The following is a 14,907-nucleotide window of genomic DNA, read 5'->3' on the forward strand; positions in this document are numbered from 1 at the left end:
TGCGCGTTTGAAAAACTAGCACCGCTCGGCCCACGACGAACTCTTTTTCCCTTGCGCTCTGATGTCGATCGACAAACGCTTTATGCCATCGCTGTTCTTGTTCCAACACAGCCATGCTGTGGACGCGTTTTTCCCCTAGTTCGAGGACTTGGTAGAGCCATTCGTCCTCCGACTTGGCTTCTGATAATCGATTCTGTACTTGAATGCGCAAACTAGGCACCCGAAATTCGGCTGGCATCACAGTCTCTAGTCCAAACGCTAGCTGGAACGGTGTTGACTGTATGCTTGTTTTGTAACTAGTTTTGTACGCCCACAACGCACTCTGGAGTTTGGTATCCCAGTCCGTTCTATTTTCATTGACGGTTTTCTTCAAAATGGTCTGTAATGTTTTGTTCGTGGATTCTGCTAATCCATTCACCTGTGGGTAATATGGCATGCTCTTCTTGTGGACTACTGCGTAATGTTGTGTTAGTTCCCGAACCAACGTATTGAGGAAGTGGCTCCCCTGGTCACTGATGAGCTCAATCGGACAGCCGAACCGGCACCAAATGTGCTCGTAAAGAAATTTGGCTGTGACGGCCACCGTATTTTCACGTAGTGCCTTTGCTTCTACCCATTTGGTGCAGTAATCTGTGGCTACCAATATGTATTTGTTGCCTGTACGGGCCGCTGCTGGTGTGAAGGGCCCTACAAAATCCTATCCCCACTTTTGGAAGCGGTCTAGCGGTAATATGGGCTGGTGTGGCATCCTTGCGTCCTCTGCGGGCTGACCCATACGCTGGCACACATCACACTTGCTACAATATTCGGATGTGTCCTTCTGCATTGTTGGCCACCATAAGCCCGCCTGCCATACTTTGCGGGCTGTCACGTCGCCCGCGTAATGGCCGCCGGCCGTGCCGCAGTATGCCTCCCGTAAAACTGCTTCCTTCTCATCCTTACGAACTCCACGTCGCCAAATGCTGTCACTTCCTTTGTGATTTAAATTTCCTTCAACGAGGAAGAAGTGACAGCTTCAGACGGCTAGTCGTTTCTTCTCGTCCGTGCGTAATTGTGGTGGAGGCAGTCCTGTAGTTAAAAAGTATGTCATTTCCATAAGCCATCGGTCCGGAAAGGTGGATTCCGTTTTTTCTGCAAGTGTCGCTACTCGCCAAATGTCGGCGTCCGGAAAATCGTTGTCGTCTTTCTGTATTATTTCTCCATTCTCAGGTCTGCTCAAAAAATCTGCCACTATGTGTTGCGTCCCTGGTCGGTGCTGAATTATGAACTCGAATTCCTGGCGCAGCAGCATCCACTGCGCCAATTTCCCTGTCAAGGCTTGTTTCTCCACCAAATACAATAATGCCGAATGATCCACGTGGAACGTGAATTTCCGTCCTAATAAATAGTGTCGGAATTTATTGATGCTATAGATCATCCCTAGCGCCTCCCGCTCTGTTGTGGAATAGCTACGCTCTGCTGTTGACAATTTACGACTTGCGTAGTATACTGGCTTGTACCAGTTTGGTTCGGTGAGTTGCATTAGCGCGCTTCCTATTGCTATGTCCGAGGCGTCGACGAACACGTGGAATGGCTTCGCCCAAACTAGAGGTTGTACGACGGGGGCCTGTGTGAGCATATCTTAAGTGCCTCATAGGCCTTATCCTCTGTTGCAGTCCATTGGAAGGGAGTCTGATGTACGGCAGCAGTAGTGGCGTGGCGAAGTCCGCCAAATACCGTATCATCCGACTATGCCACCGTATTTGTCCCAAAAATCGGCTAAGTGATTTGGCATTTGTCGGAGTTTTAGCTTGCATAATCGCGGAGATCTTGTTTGGGTCGACCGCTATTCCTTCTTTGCTGACTATGTGGCCTAGGAGAGTCCCGATGGTCACGCCGAAGGCACATTTAGCAGGATTCAGGCTTAAGCGTGCGGTGCGGCAACGTTCCAGGCACAGACGCAAGTGCGAAAAATGGTCTTTTGTTTGCCCATATACCGCAAAATCGTCTAGAAAGACTTGCATGAACGCCGGAATGTATTCCCTAAAGATCTCCGTAATCGTTCGTTCAAATGTTGCTGGCGTTGTCTTTAGCCCGAACATCATGACGACTGCCACCTATACTCCCCAGTCCGTGACAAACGCCGTCTTCTCCTGGTCCTCGGGGTGCATGCATACTTGGTTATAGCCACTGAAGCCATCTAAGAAACTGTACATCTCATGGCCTGCGACGGCATCCAACACGCTATCGGTAAAGGGTAAGGGAAATGCGTCCGTAATGGTTACGGCGTTTAATTTTCGGTAATCTACGCATACCCGTATTTTGCCGTTTTTCTTTGGGATAACCACTATTGGGCTTAGCGATGTTGCTTGTTTAATTGGCCGTATGAACCCCGCCCTCAGGAGTTTGTCAATTTCTTCTTTCATGCGGGTCGCGTAATTGGGGTTCATGCGGTAGCGGCGTTGCTGGACAGGTTTCGCGTCAGTTGCTAAATTGATCTTATGTTGATAGAACTTGGGATCTAACCCCTTCATGTCCTCGTGAGGCCAAGCGAACACATCTTTATATTCTGTGAGTAGTGCGATCATTGTGATTCTCTGGTCCGGCCTTAATTCCTTTGCGATGGAGAGGAATCGGGGCTCCGATTCCGTACCCACATTCACTTCTTCGAGAGCGGAAGCGGTGACTCGTCGTGAAATCTCCATTTCCCTTTCGAATGCCGCCCGTGCTTTGCTGAGTTCCAATATGGACTCTGGGTTCGGTTCGTACGGCTCTTCGTGCGGATTAGTGGTCGTAGTATATTCGGCCGCAGTTTCGATGACATCTATTTCGAACAGTGGAATAATCCGAGGATGTTCGTCAAGGTACGCTTCCAATTCGGCATCCTCCACCCGAGCCAACATATATATGTCTTCCGCGTATAACGATGTTATACCCTTAGGTTGTGGCGTGCTGCCTTCCGTAGGTACGCGAACCTTGGTGCTTCCATGCCGGAAACTGATACACTCGTGTTGCCAGCTCTGCTTGATATTTGCTGTCCGAAGCCATGGTCTGCCCAGAAGCACTGGGTACACTCCTCGGGCGTCCAAAGCGAGGACGACCGCCGATATGTCGAAGCGGTGTCTGCCCACGATGATGCCTATTTTGCGAATTAACCCCAACGGTCGCACTGAGCGGGTATCTGCCATGAGGAGCCAGAATGGACACGCCTCCCATTCGGAAATGCCTAACTGTTCGCATGTTTTCACACTAATCACATTGACGCCTGAGCTGCCGTCGATTACGCATCCAGGAACTTCCTGTCCGTGCAATATTACTGCAATAGCCGGGTTGTGTTGATCCACCACCGGTGGTCCATCGCTGACGTCTGTCAGTTTTGTGGCAATGCTTGCCCCGGACATGCCCGCCAACTGTGCTTCCATGGTCTGGCGAAAACGTGGAAGTAGCTGTAACAGTTTTTCTCCATAGTTAACTTAATTTCAGAGCCTGCTAACACCTGCCAAATGGGGTTTGGCCCCGGTCTTTCGTTCTCTGTTCGCTCCATTGTGTTCGTGGACTCCTGTCGCATACGTTCCGTATTGGTCGCGTTTGCTTTTTCCACCCAGGCTTGGGCTTGTTGTCGTACCTCGTCCTGCGCAGCCCAATCCGCCGTTTTTGTTTGTTGACGTGTTGTGACTTGTTGCACCTCCGCCGTAATCGTATTGACGGCGGGCCCCTTTCCCTTGCGTGTTGGGCATTGCATGGCATAGTGTCCGGGTTGCTGAAAAATAAAACAATGGATGCTGGATTCTCCCTTCTTAGCCCCAGGTGGTGTGTGCCGCTCTCCGGGCGCTACTTGCTCTCCACGGTCTGGCCTCATTTGTCGGAACGTACACGGTGGCTGTTGTTGGTCCCGTCGTTGTTCCTGGTGCTGCTCATCCCCCGAGCTTTCGTCGTAACGCCGTTGATCCCTATATTGCCGAGGCTTACCTCGATAGCCATTGAAGCCGCCCCATTTGTTAGTCGTGCGTTGATGTTCGTAGCGCTGACCCCCTTTGGCGTAACTCGGATGTCCACGATAATCCTCGTCCTCTAGGTCATCCTCCTCGGACTCGTTGTGATTCCGGCGATTCCACCGGTCCTCCCGCGGGTTGCGATCCTTATACCGGGGTCAGTCTTCTTGCCTCCTTTGTTCCGCCCAGTGCAGTTGACGTTGTGTGTCCATGCTGCGGACCGCAGGAGTGGCTCTGTTTAACATATTGTACTCGCATTGGTCGACTGTGTGAACCTTCGAGTGGCAGATTGGGATGTGGATTCGCATATTGCACTCCACCGCGGAATGCCCCGAGTTCAAGCAAATCGTGCACTGGATTGCTTGACGAAATTCGCGTTCCTCATCCTGAGGTAACGCTTGTCGTAAGGATGACATCGAAAACCTCTCGTCCTCGTCATCCAACTCGAGCTGTAACGCTCGTTCAATCACCATATTCTCCGTTTCCCCTTTCACGCTATTGTTGTTGAGCGTTGCCCGGATGGGCCGGCATAACACTGCCAGAAATGTCTCCCGAGCCTCCTCCTCCGCGGGGCTTCGTTCCAGTTTCCATCGTAAATTTTGGAAACATAAGCTGAAGTCTGCTATCGTCTCGGTCGGTAGTTGCTTAATTGCATAAAACTGCCCGAGAATCTCGCGTTGTGGAACCCTCCGATGGAAGAATCGCAAGAAAGCGGACTGCAGCTGATCGAAGGTTGTTATGGCTGGTAAGTCCATCTGTGAATGCCGGAATGCTGCACGCCCATCTAATGTTAATCCGAACTCCGTCATTTTCGACTGGTGTGCCACCATCTCGGAGAGATTCTGCGCCATGTGGTTCGCATTCCAAACATTTAGGAACATGCGAATATGAGTTGCGGCGTTGGTTTCGTCGTTAAAGCGGGGGTAGGCAAAGGCCATAGTGGAAGCTACGGCGGATCGGAAAAGGTCACAGGGTGGCTGCGGTGAGCGTGGTCCCTGCGTCTCGTCGAGGTATTTGGGGAGCTAAGAATCCCCTTTGCACTCCCGGCAGGTAGTACTGAGGTTGGTGATGCGCGGCTTTTGCCAGGCGTGTTCTTCTGCCTGGCGTGTGACGGACCTTATTATTGGCCGGTCTTGTCTGGTTGGTTCTCTGGGTCGTCTGCGGCTAAACATCCATTCGTTGTTGCTCGTCTGTGAGGAAACACAGATCACCAAGCGTGCCAAAAGTGTTGTCGTTTAGGAACACGGTCTGTGGTCAGTCCTTCGACCTAGACCTCAAGGTGGGTGTGGAACAACGAACAGTCTTTTGAGCGTAATGCGTAAGGGGAGAACCCCTGTAATCCCTCTGCGTATAAGGGAAGACGGCTACAACCGAATCCCACGTACTACTACGCTTAAGTATCCGAGACACCGACACTGAATTAGCCGCAGCTATACACAGAAAATCAGAGAAGATAGAATTCTATTATCAGGCATTCTTTACATTTCCCCAATATTACACGCACCTCCATAAGAGGTTTTTTGCCCTTTATATATGCAGGGTCTAATTAGTCGTTCACACTTCCTGCGTGAACCGTTACATGCGTTATGCTCTTATATAGTTTCTTATTCCTACGCTTTTGTCCGTCGGTTACTATTCCGGCGGACAACATCTGCGGCTAAACATCCATTCGTCGTTATTCGTCTGTGGGAAGACACAGATCACCAAGCGTGCCAAAAGTGTTACCGATTAGGAACACGGTCTATGGTGAGTCCTTTGATCTAGACCTCAAGTGACCGTGTGACAACGAATGGTAGCATCTGTGCGTAATACTTATTGGGATACCTCCCGTAACCTAGCCGCATATAAGGGAGACGGCTACAACTGAGCTCCTTAGACAGTCGGCTAGCGCACACACCGTAACTCATGCCTACGCTTTTAAGGATTACAGACACACAATAGACTAACCATAGATAGGCACAGATATCAGAGAAGATAGAACTCTATTAAGATACGCCTTTTACATTCAAAATTACATGCTACCTCTATCAGAGGTTTTCTGCCCTTTATATACGCAGGGTCTTTTAGCTGTTCACGCTTCCCGCATGAACTGTTTACATGCGTTACAATATTATTCTATTCCATATTACTGTGCTCTTGTCCATTGGTTACTATAACGGTGAACAACACGAATTACTAATGACAAGGACTAGGTCATACCCACATACACCTCGGTTGCAGCAAAACCATTTGCAAGGGAATCATACAATGCATCTCCGGCAAATACTCCAACACCGACGGAAATCGGCACCACACGTGGTCGTGGACCATTGTCGGAAGAACAAAACAAAGATGCTGAGCAAATGGATTATGTCTTTATTGTGGGGTACCTGGGCATATCGTAGTAAACTGTCCACATAGGCTAGGAAGACAAGTAAATAAAATAGTAGCTTGTACTAAAGCAGAGTCTATTTCATTAAGAGTTTCTAATAGTCCTAATAGTACTAATAGCCCAAGTCTATCAAATAAATTTGAAGCCCTTACTCAATTAGAAGAAGATTTAAATGATTATGTCCAGCCAAAATAGGTGTCGTTTAGTTGGACAACCCTAGATCTGTGCAATCCATTAGTGGTTCCATTCCCTTTAAGCAAGTTAGCAATGTGTTCTTAGCGCAAGCAGTACATGTCTTAGCAGTTTTAGATTCTGAAGCCAAATCTTGTTTCATGGATAGGAATTTTGCCCAAGTTTATTAGATATCCTTAAGAAAACTTTCTTGCCCAGCATCTATAGTAGTCATTAATGGTTGTCCCACTACTTCCGGAAATATCGTAGAAGAGTGAGAGTTGTTTCAGGTTGTTCTAGATAATTTGATGTGTAGTATCATTTAATATAATTAGTAGTCCAAATCATCCACTTATCTTGGGGTTACCATGGTTCGAATCACATAACCTAGACATAGATTGGAGAGCAAGGGAAATTTGATACCGACAAACCCAAGGATCTACTCATAGAATTGCAACCATTTCGCTACATCAATTGCGTGAAGAAGGACGTAAGGTATCAATGTTTGTCTTCGCAATATCAATAAAACCTTCCAACACCACTAAAGAGGAGTCCATAGTTTAACTTCCAGAGAAGTATCATCATTATGCCGATGTGTTCGATAAGGTACAAGCCAATACCCTTCCTCACCATCGATCGTGTGATTGCCCCTTTGATTTGCAACTGGCAAAAGAGCCACTAGAGGAATACATAGTTCAACTTCCAAAGGAGTATCATCATTATGCCGATGTGTTTGATAAGGTACAAACCAATACTCTTCCTCACCATCGATCGTATGATTGTCCCATTGATTTACAACCAGGAAAAGAACCACCATGGGGACCGATCTACAACTTGTCACCAATCGAGCTAGAAGTCCTTAGAGACTACATAGAGGAGAATTTGGCAAACAGGTTCATTCGACATTCAAAATATCCAACCGACGGACCCATTTTCTTTGTCAAGATAAAGGATGGATCACTTCATCTCGTTATGGATTACCGTGGCTTGAATAAGGTCACCATTAGGAATAGGTATGCACTTCCCCTTATCTCGAGACTTTTGGAATAGATTAATCGTGCAAAGTTCTTCACAAAGATCGACTTATGAGGAGCATATAACCTCGTATGCATCCGATCAGGAGATGAATGGAGGACCGCCGCACCAATATGGGCATTCAAGTATACGGTTATGCCATTCGGTCTCACCAATGCGCCGACAGTCTTCCAACACATGGTAAATGATATATTTTGAGATCTCTTCGATAGTTGTTTGATATTCTATTTGGATGATCTACTAGTTTATTCGAAGAGTCAAGAAGAGCATGATTCTCATGTACTATTGGTACTAAAACGACTTCGAGAACATGGTCTTTATGCAAAACTGGAAAAATGTAGTTTTGATTCCAACCAGGTGGAATTTCTATGCTATCTCATCTCCTTGGAAGGCATCTCTATGGATCCAGCTTAGGTCAAAACTGTGTTAGAGTGGCAGACTCCATGTTCGTTGCAAGATGTGCAATGTTTTTTAGGCTTTGCGAATTTCTACCACAATTTTATATAGGATTACACAAAGCTTATTTTGCCTCTCACACATCTTACCAAGAAGGGGCAGTCATTTGTTTGTTCTAAGGAAGCGGACACTACTTTTTGAGTCTTAAGAAAGCCTTTACATCAGCTCCTATTCTAGCTCATGTTGATTCAAAAAGTCATTCATCATGGATGCCGACGTGTCGGATTTTGCCCTTGGTAGCATTCTGTCACAACAAGGTGATGATGGAAGGCTACATCCCGTGAATCAAGTACGAGATACATGACAAGAAACTATTAGCAATAATGGACTCTTTTACACAATGGAGGCATTTTTTAGAGGGATCTTCTCATCATGTCGCCGTATTCAGTGATCACAAAAGACTTGCCTACTTCCAGAATGCTCGTGTATTAAATTGACATCACGCTCAGTGGGCCCAATTACTCACTTGTTTCGACTTCAAAATTACATACCGTCCTACGAAGCAGCAAGGGAAGGCAGATGTGTTATCGCGGTGCTCGTATCTAGCACCTCATCCTAGTGATCCAACATTGGATAATCAAAAACAAGTAATCCTGGGACTGGCATGACTGCAAGCAGCGTGGGTTTTTGACACGCCATTGGATTCCCACATTATCGATACCATACATGAAGACTTGAAGACAGACACTTTCGCTCAAGCCATTCTAACACAAATTGATCCGTCTCAAGCATCTTCTTCACATTCAGAACAACCAGGTATGAACTATCGACAATTTGAATGTCGTGATGGATTATTATTCTTTAAGAAGCTCTTGTATGTTCCTAATAATTCTTATCGCCTTCGAGTAGTCCAAAATTTTCCTGACACATATATAGCTAGGCATTTTTGTGGTACTAAAACATTGGATTTAGTACAACAATCATTCTAGTGGACTCATATGCGGTGATTTATCGAAGACTACGTTTGGACATGTGATACATGTTGCAGAGAAGAGATGCCAAGACATCATCCATATGGTTTATTGGAACCATTACCAATTCCAAGCAAGCCGTGGCAATCCATTTCTCTAGATTTCATCACAAACCGTCGAGTTTCAAAGGGATTCGATGCGATCTTAACTGTAGTAGATCGATATACTAAGATGGCACATTTCCTACTTTGTACTAAGGAAATCACTGGTGAAGAAACAGCTGAAATTGTCATATGTGAGGTATTCCAGCATCATGGTCTCCCAGATAGTATCTGAGTGACCGTGTACCCAATTCATCTTGAAATCGTGGAAGCATCTCTTCAAAATGCTCAAGGTCACTTGTAACCTCTCCTCCAACAATCACCCTCAAACAGATGGATGTCAAGTAGAACGAACAAATCAAACGTTGGAACAGTATCTTCGGTGTTTTCTAAGCTATCAAGAAGATGATTGGCAGAGATTCTCTAGTTTGCCAAATTTGTGTATAATAACTCTATCCACACATCGACTAGGGTTACACCATTTTATGCTTATATAGGCCAGTTTTCTTCACGACAACGTAGTCTTCAATGAAGACTCTATCTTCTCCCAGAGGAACCAGCAGAGAGTTGTTGGTGAGAAGGTATCCTTCGAAGATGACAAAGCTGTTGTAGAAGGATCGACGCACCGGGCCGAATCGGAGATTCGATAAACAATCAAACTCCAACAAGCTGACAATCGAATTGGCAACAAGTCCCAACATCGAACTCAAAGACAAAGTCATCAAAGACACACCCGAATTGACAAGGATCGATAAAGGCAGAGTCACCAAGAGACAAGTCAGAAAAGAGTCAACAACAACAACCACAGGGGAGGACAATAGACACTGCACAAATCCCAAACCAGGGGAGGGACATCGAACAAGACTCCTGACACAACTAGTTCAACAAATACCAATCGTCAAACTGAACCGATGAAGGATCCAAACCAAATATTACGGCCCCCAAGAGATCTGAACGAGCTCGACGGCATACAAAGTTCTATCAACCGAGCCTCGACTACGTCAACTACACGGATGCAAGCGAACCAAGCATGTATGATGAAGGTATGGTTGCACCGGATGCCAAAACATGGCTACAAGCCATGAAATCTGAAATGGACTCGATTCATCAGAATCAGACATGGGAGCTAGTCAAACTACCAGTAGGAAGAAAACCGCTACCTTGCAAATGATACAAGTATGTATCGGACTCAGAGAAACCCAAGTACAAAGCTTGGCTTGTCACAAAAGGATTGAAATAGGAATATGGGGTTGACTACGACGGGATATTCTCATTAGTAGTCAAGATGACCACCCTCCGACTCCTACTAGGGGTTGTGGTGACAAAAGACATAGAGCTCGAGGAGATGGATGTAAAGATACCATTCCTACACGGACGGTGTCTTGGTATTCCGCGAGTACGTGTAGGATCTTAGGCGGGATCGTGGGGTTCTTGGACTAGGGAAACGGATGGTGGAGTCCTTAAGCTTTGTGGGCTTTGATTCAGGATCGGCTTCCGGCTCCAACGAATGTAGGGTTTCACGAAAATGGTCCACCACGATTATGGACTCGACTCAAATATGTTACAAGGAAGATAGATATACACTAACATAAATATATATTACAAGAGTCTTACAACAAGACGATTACATGCCCTGAATCCAGTGGCTATTACATATCAATAGGCTAATACAACAACTGTTAATCCTTAGGGCCGGACAATGGCCTAACATAGGGTGTCTCCGGAAGACACTTCACCAAAGGGTGTTACGGCGAGATAACTTAAGACACAACGATTACTTCGACTTAATTAGCTACTTAGCAATAAGGCATACACTTTAATATTTAGGGCCGGACAATGGCCTAACATAGGGTGTCTCCGGAAGACACTTCACCAAAGGGTGTTACGGCGAGATAACTTAAGACACAACGATTACTTCGACTTAATTAGCTACTTAGCAATAAGGCATACACTTTAATACACGCATAAGATATAACAATTAATTCAGAACGGTAATCAATACGTGAAGATAAAACAAGAAGCTTATATTAATTCTCCGTTAAAGTTATACATTGTAACCGACCTTTATATAGGTCACCGATGCTACATACAAAACGGTGCCAACCAGCCAGAACCTGTTCGGAATCGGTCCGGATCCGAATCGGCATACCAATTCCGGTCCGTCCGTTCACTACATAATTATAATCTAATCTACTTAATTAAATATATTCCGAATAACCATCTCTTTCACATTCTGGTCTTTGCTCCGTTGCCGGCCGGGTAACACATGGCACGCCCGTGGGGCAGTACCTTGTATGTCGAATCCCACTATCCGGCCCTTAGGCTTTGTCCAAGATGTCCAGAATACTCTGCTCCAGGGTATCCAATGGTTGTTCAGAATTCGGTTGTTGTTGTTGTTGTTGTTGTTGCTGCTGTTGTTGCTGTTGTTGTGGCTGTTGTTGCTGCGGTGGTTGCGGCTGCTCCGACTGTTGCTCCTGAGTGGCCATCTATTCGGTTCCCGGTACCAGCGGTTGTGGCGGTGATTCCTCCGTTAGCTGCTCCACTGGAATTGAATCCGGTTGACTCGTCCCGGCCTTGTCTCCGTCCGGTCCTTACTCCAGTGATGGCTCCTCATCGCTGAGGTTGATGGTAGCCGCCTTCTTTGCTTCTTCTCTCCGTAGCCTGGTTCGCTCATAGCTCTCAAACTAGATTTGCGCATCCAATCGATCATCATCTAGCTGGGCTACAAGTTGCCGGACCACTGCTGCATGCTCCTCCGCCAGAGTTATAAAATCTTCGGCTAACTCCTCTCTGACGGCGGTGAAGTCCTGCTTCGTTAGCATGTAGCAATCGTTGCCATCCTTCTGCCGGTTTTCCGCGTCTGCCCGTAGCATTTGGAGCTCGACTGTGTGCTTTGCCCATTAGTCTCATCATTGCGCGGAGCTTTCGTCAATCAAGCGTTTGGTCTTGTTCCTCCATGCCTAGACAATGAACTAGATTCACTTCAATTCCATCTTTGATTTATCCTCCGCGGCTTGTCGTTCATCCTTCAACTGCTTGATGAGTGCCACCGTATCCACCTCCTGCTCCCGGTAATGTGACAGTTAGGTCTGATAACTGTTCTGCGGCCTTTGCAAGATCATCGTCGCTCTTTCCTTCTCTTCATAATGTTGCTTGTGCAGCTCCATCCGTTCTTGCACGGCTTCCTCCAGAAGCGTGGTTCTTTCAGCCCGTTCCTCCGCCAGTGCCGTCTCAACCCGATGTACCTCCTACCGGAGCTCTATCATCTTCTCCTGCTATTTCTTATGCTCCGTATCCAGGTGCTTGTAGTCCCAGTGCAAGTGCTCAAAATCATCGGTTTTCTGATTCAGCTTTTGGTTGAGTTTCCGGCAAGCGTGGTCTTCCTGGTCCTTTTGCTGACAGAGTTCTTCTTTCAGCCTTTCGATCTCTGTTTCTGCCATCCGCCGCAGCTTCTCCTTTTCTTGCAGCGCCTTCTCTTTCTCCTCCTTCAGCCAGTCGTAGGCCTGATGTCCTTTCCGCATATCTCTTCAGCCCGGGTGAGGTTCTCAACAGTCTTTTGTTGCTCTTCTTCTGCCGCTTTCTTCAAGTCCCGCTCTCGGGTGCGTAATGCTTCTTGTGCGGCCAGTTCATCTCTTAATTCAGCAAGTGCTTGCGCCGGCACTATCTCCGGGACTGTTTCCGTCTTCGGGGTCTTATTGCTATGTACAGGTGCTGGTGCTTCTTTATTCTGTACATCGACTGGGGTCACCGGTGCTTGGACCTGTGGTCCGGTTAAGGCCATTTTGGCTAATTCTTCTGTGGCCAGGTCCAAGTCTTGTTCTCAGCTCCGAATCCTTGACTGGGCCGTCTCTAGTTCTCCGGTTGTGACGAGCAACCGGTCCATCTGTGCTTTCTCTTCCGCCTCTATGTTGTGTACCACTCCGACAATCTGCTCTCCAATCCACCGGAGCCAGTGGCTGCCGGTGCCCTGTTGTTGCGTCTGCCCGGAGGGTTGGCTGTTGGTGTCGCTGGCCAGTGGTCGATTTTGTCTAGTTGCATCGAGTTGCAACTCTGGCTCTAGTTGGTGACCAATTTGCCGTTCTGGTTGCGGCTCCGTTGGTCGCTCCGCCTCTGAATGCTCTTGGCCTGCCAGTGGGGTCGGCAACTGTACTTCCAGCGCTTGCATATCGGGTCTTGCCGTATCCTGACCCGCCGGTAGAGGTTGTTGTGTAGGGGGCCCTGTGGCCGGTTCAGTCCGAACCGGTTCAGGTTCCATCCTTGGTACGGGCTGCTCAGGGCGGGGTACCGGCGTTCCATCCTTCTTTGGGTCCGAACGCTCCCCAGCATGTTCGGAGGTGCTTGCCTTTTGGCGCTGCTGGAGGTGCTCTAGCGGTTCCTCCTCTGTTTCCTCCTCCTGAGTCCCGATGTTGATTTTCACTACGAAGGGGTCCGACGCTTGCTGAACTGGTCGGCTAAGCCTAATCTTGATTGGCCGGACCAGTGGCTCCTCCTACGTTTCCGCCTGCCGCTTCCTGTTTGCGCGCTCCTTTGTCGCCTGGTCCGTGTCGGCCGCCTTCCCTTTGGTTGCCTTCGACGCCAACAGTTGTTGCCATTTAGAGACCGTTTTCGGGGTGCCTTCAGTTGTTCTTCCCCGCTTCATGGTCTTGACGGGCTCGATAGGTGGCGCCAATAGAGTGACCCATTGCGCCACCGCCATCCATATCTTCCGACCCTCTTTGCCTCTGACAGAGTCGATGGCCGCACAGAGGCCATCCACAATTAGTACCACCCAGTCCACCTTCACGCCTTCATATGTGGCTATGATTAAGCCAGCCCGATTCTGGGGCATGTAGGGGGGTCGAGGGTATACATGTCTGAATTCATGGAGCACCCGGGCAATCTCTCGAAAGATAGGATCATCGCCGCCCTGTGTCTGGTAGGCCTTGCTTGCTAGAGAGTATTCCCCAAAGTATTTTCGGAGCTGTTCTGGGGTAGGGTTGTCGATAGTGAAGATTCCCCCTTCCGGAAGGCCAATCAACGCATGGATGGCTTCCTCAGTAATCAGCTCCGTGTCGATTCCTTTGACTATCTTCTCCGCCTCCCGGTGCGGTGGCGCCTCCATGATGGTGAGAAAACCCTCTAAGCCGTGTTGCCTTAGCCACTTCTTGGCTGCTTCAGAAAGTGCTTGGTAGTCCATGGCTTCGTCAAGGTCGATGAGCACTGGTGAGGGTTGTGTGTGAGGAGTCTCTGTGTGGGTAGGTTCGGGTCTGCTGATCTTCAATCGCCTGTCTGCGGTTGTGCTCCTTTGTTCGCGAAATGTGAGGGTTTCTATGTGGCGGGGGTCTTCTTGTTGCATGTTTTCATTACCAGCGCATGTGCACGTCGTGTACTAAAATAGAATGACATGCCATGTGGCGGCGGTTTAATACCCTATTAATAGCCCACTACGTACCTTTTCAAAGTGCCTGTTCACTCCTTCTTTTTGCATGTGTCCGTTCACCCCTCGCCCTTGCATGATTTACTTTGATTTGATTTGATTTCTTTTCTTTTTTTTGATAAATGGTTTTGCTAATTAGCAACCGGTCCCACTGTACCCCTATCCGGATTGTGATCCCTGCCGGATGCTGGACCGCTTGCCGGCGCTTCCGACTTACCGGTGTCCGGTTCTGTGTCGCCCTTCACTTGTTCAAATGGGTTTCTTGGCATGGGTCCGTTGTATGGTTTGAGTTGAAACCCGTTGACCTATTTACCCAGAACCTCGCTGGCGAGTGTCCCTAATTGGTAGGAACCGTTGAACTCTTGCGTAATCCAGTATGGTCCGGTCCACCGAAACCGTAGCTTTCCCGGCATCTTACCCATCTGGGTCTGGAACACGAGTATCGGCTTACCAATGTCGAACATCTTTTCGTTCC

Source organism: Azolla caroliniana, unplaced genomic scaffold, assembly GCF_043228905.1.
Source record: "Azolla caroliniana isolate FFs.n. ecotype wild unplaced genomic scaffold, voAzoCaro1.0.p SCAF_20, whole genome shotgun sequence".
Taxonomy (NCBI): domain Eukaryota; kingdom Viridiplantae; phylum Streptophyta; class Polypodiopsida; order Salviniales; family Salviniaceae; genus Azolla; species Azolla caroliniana.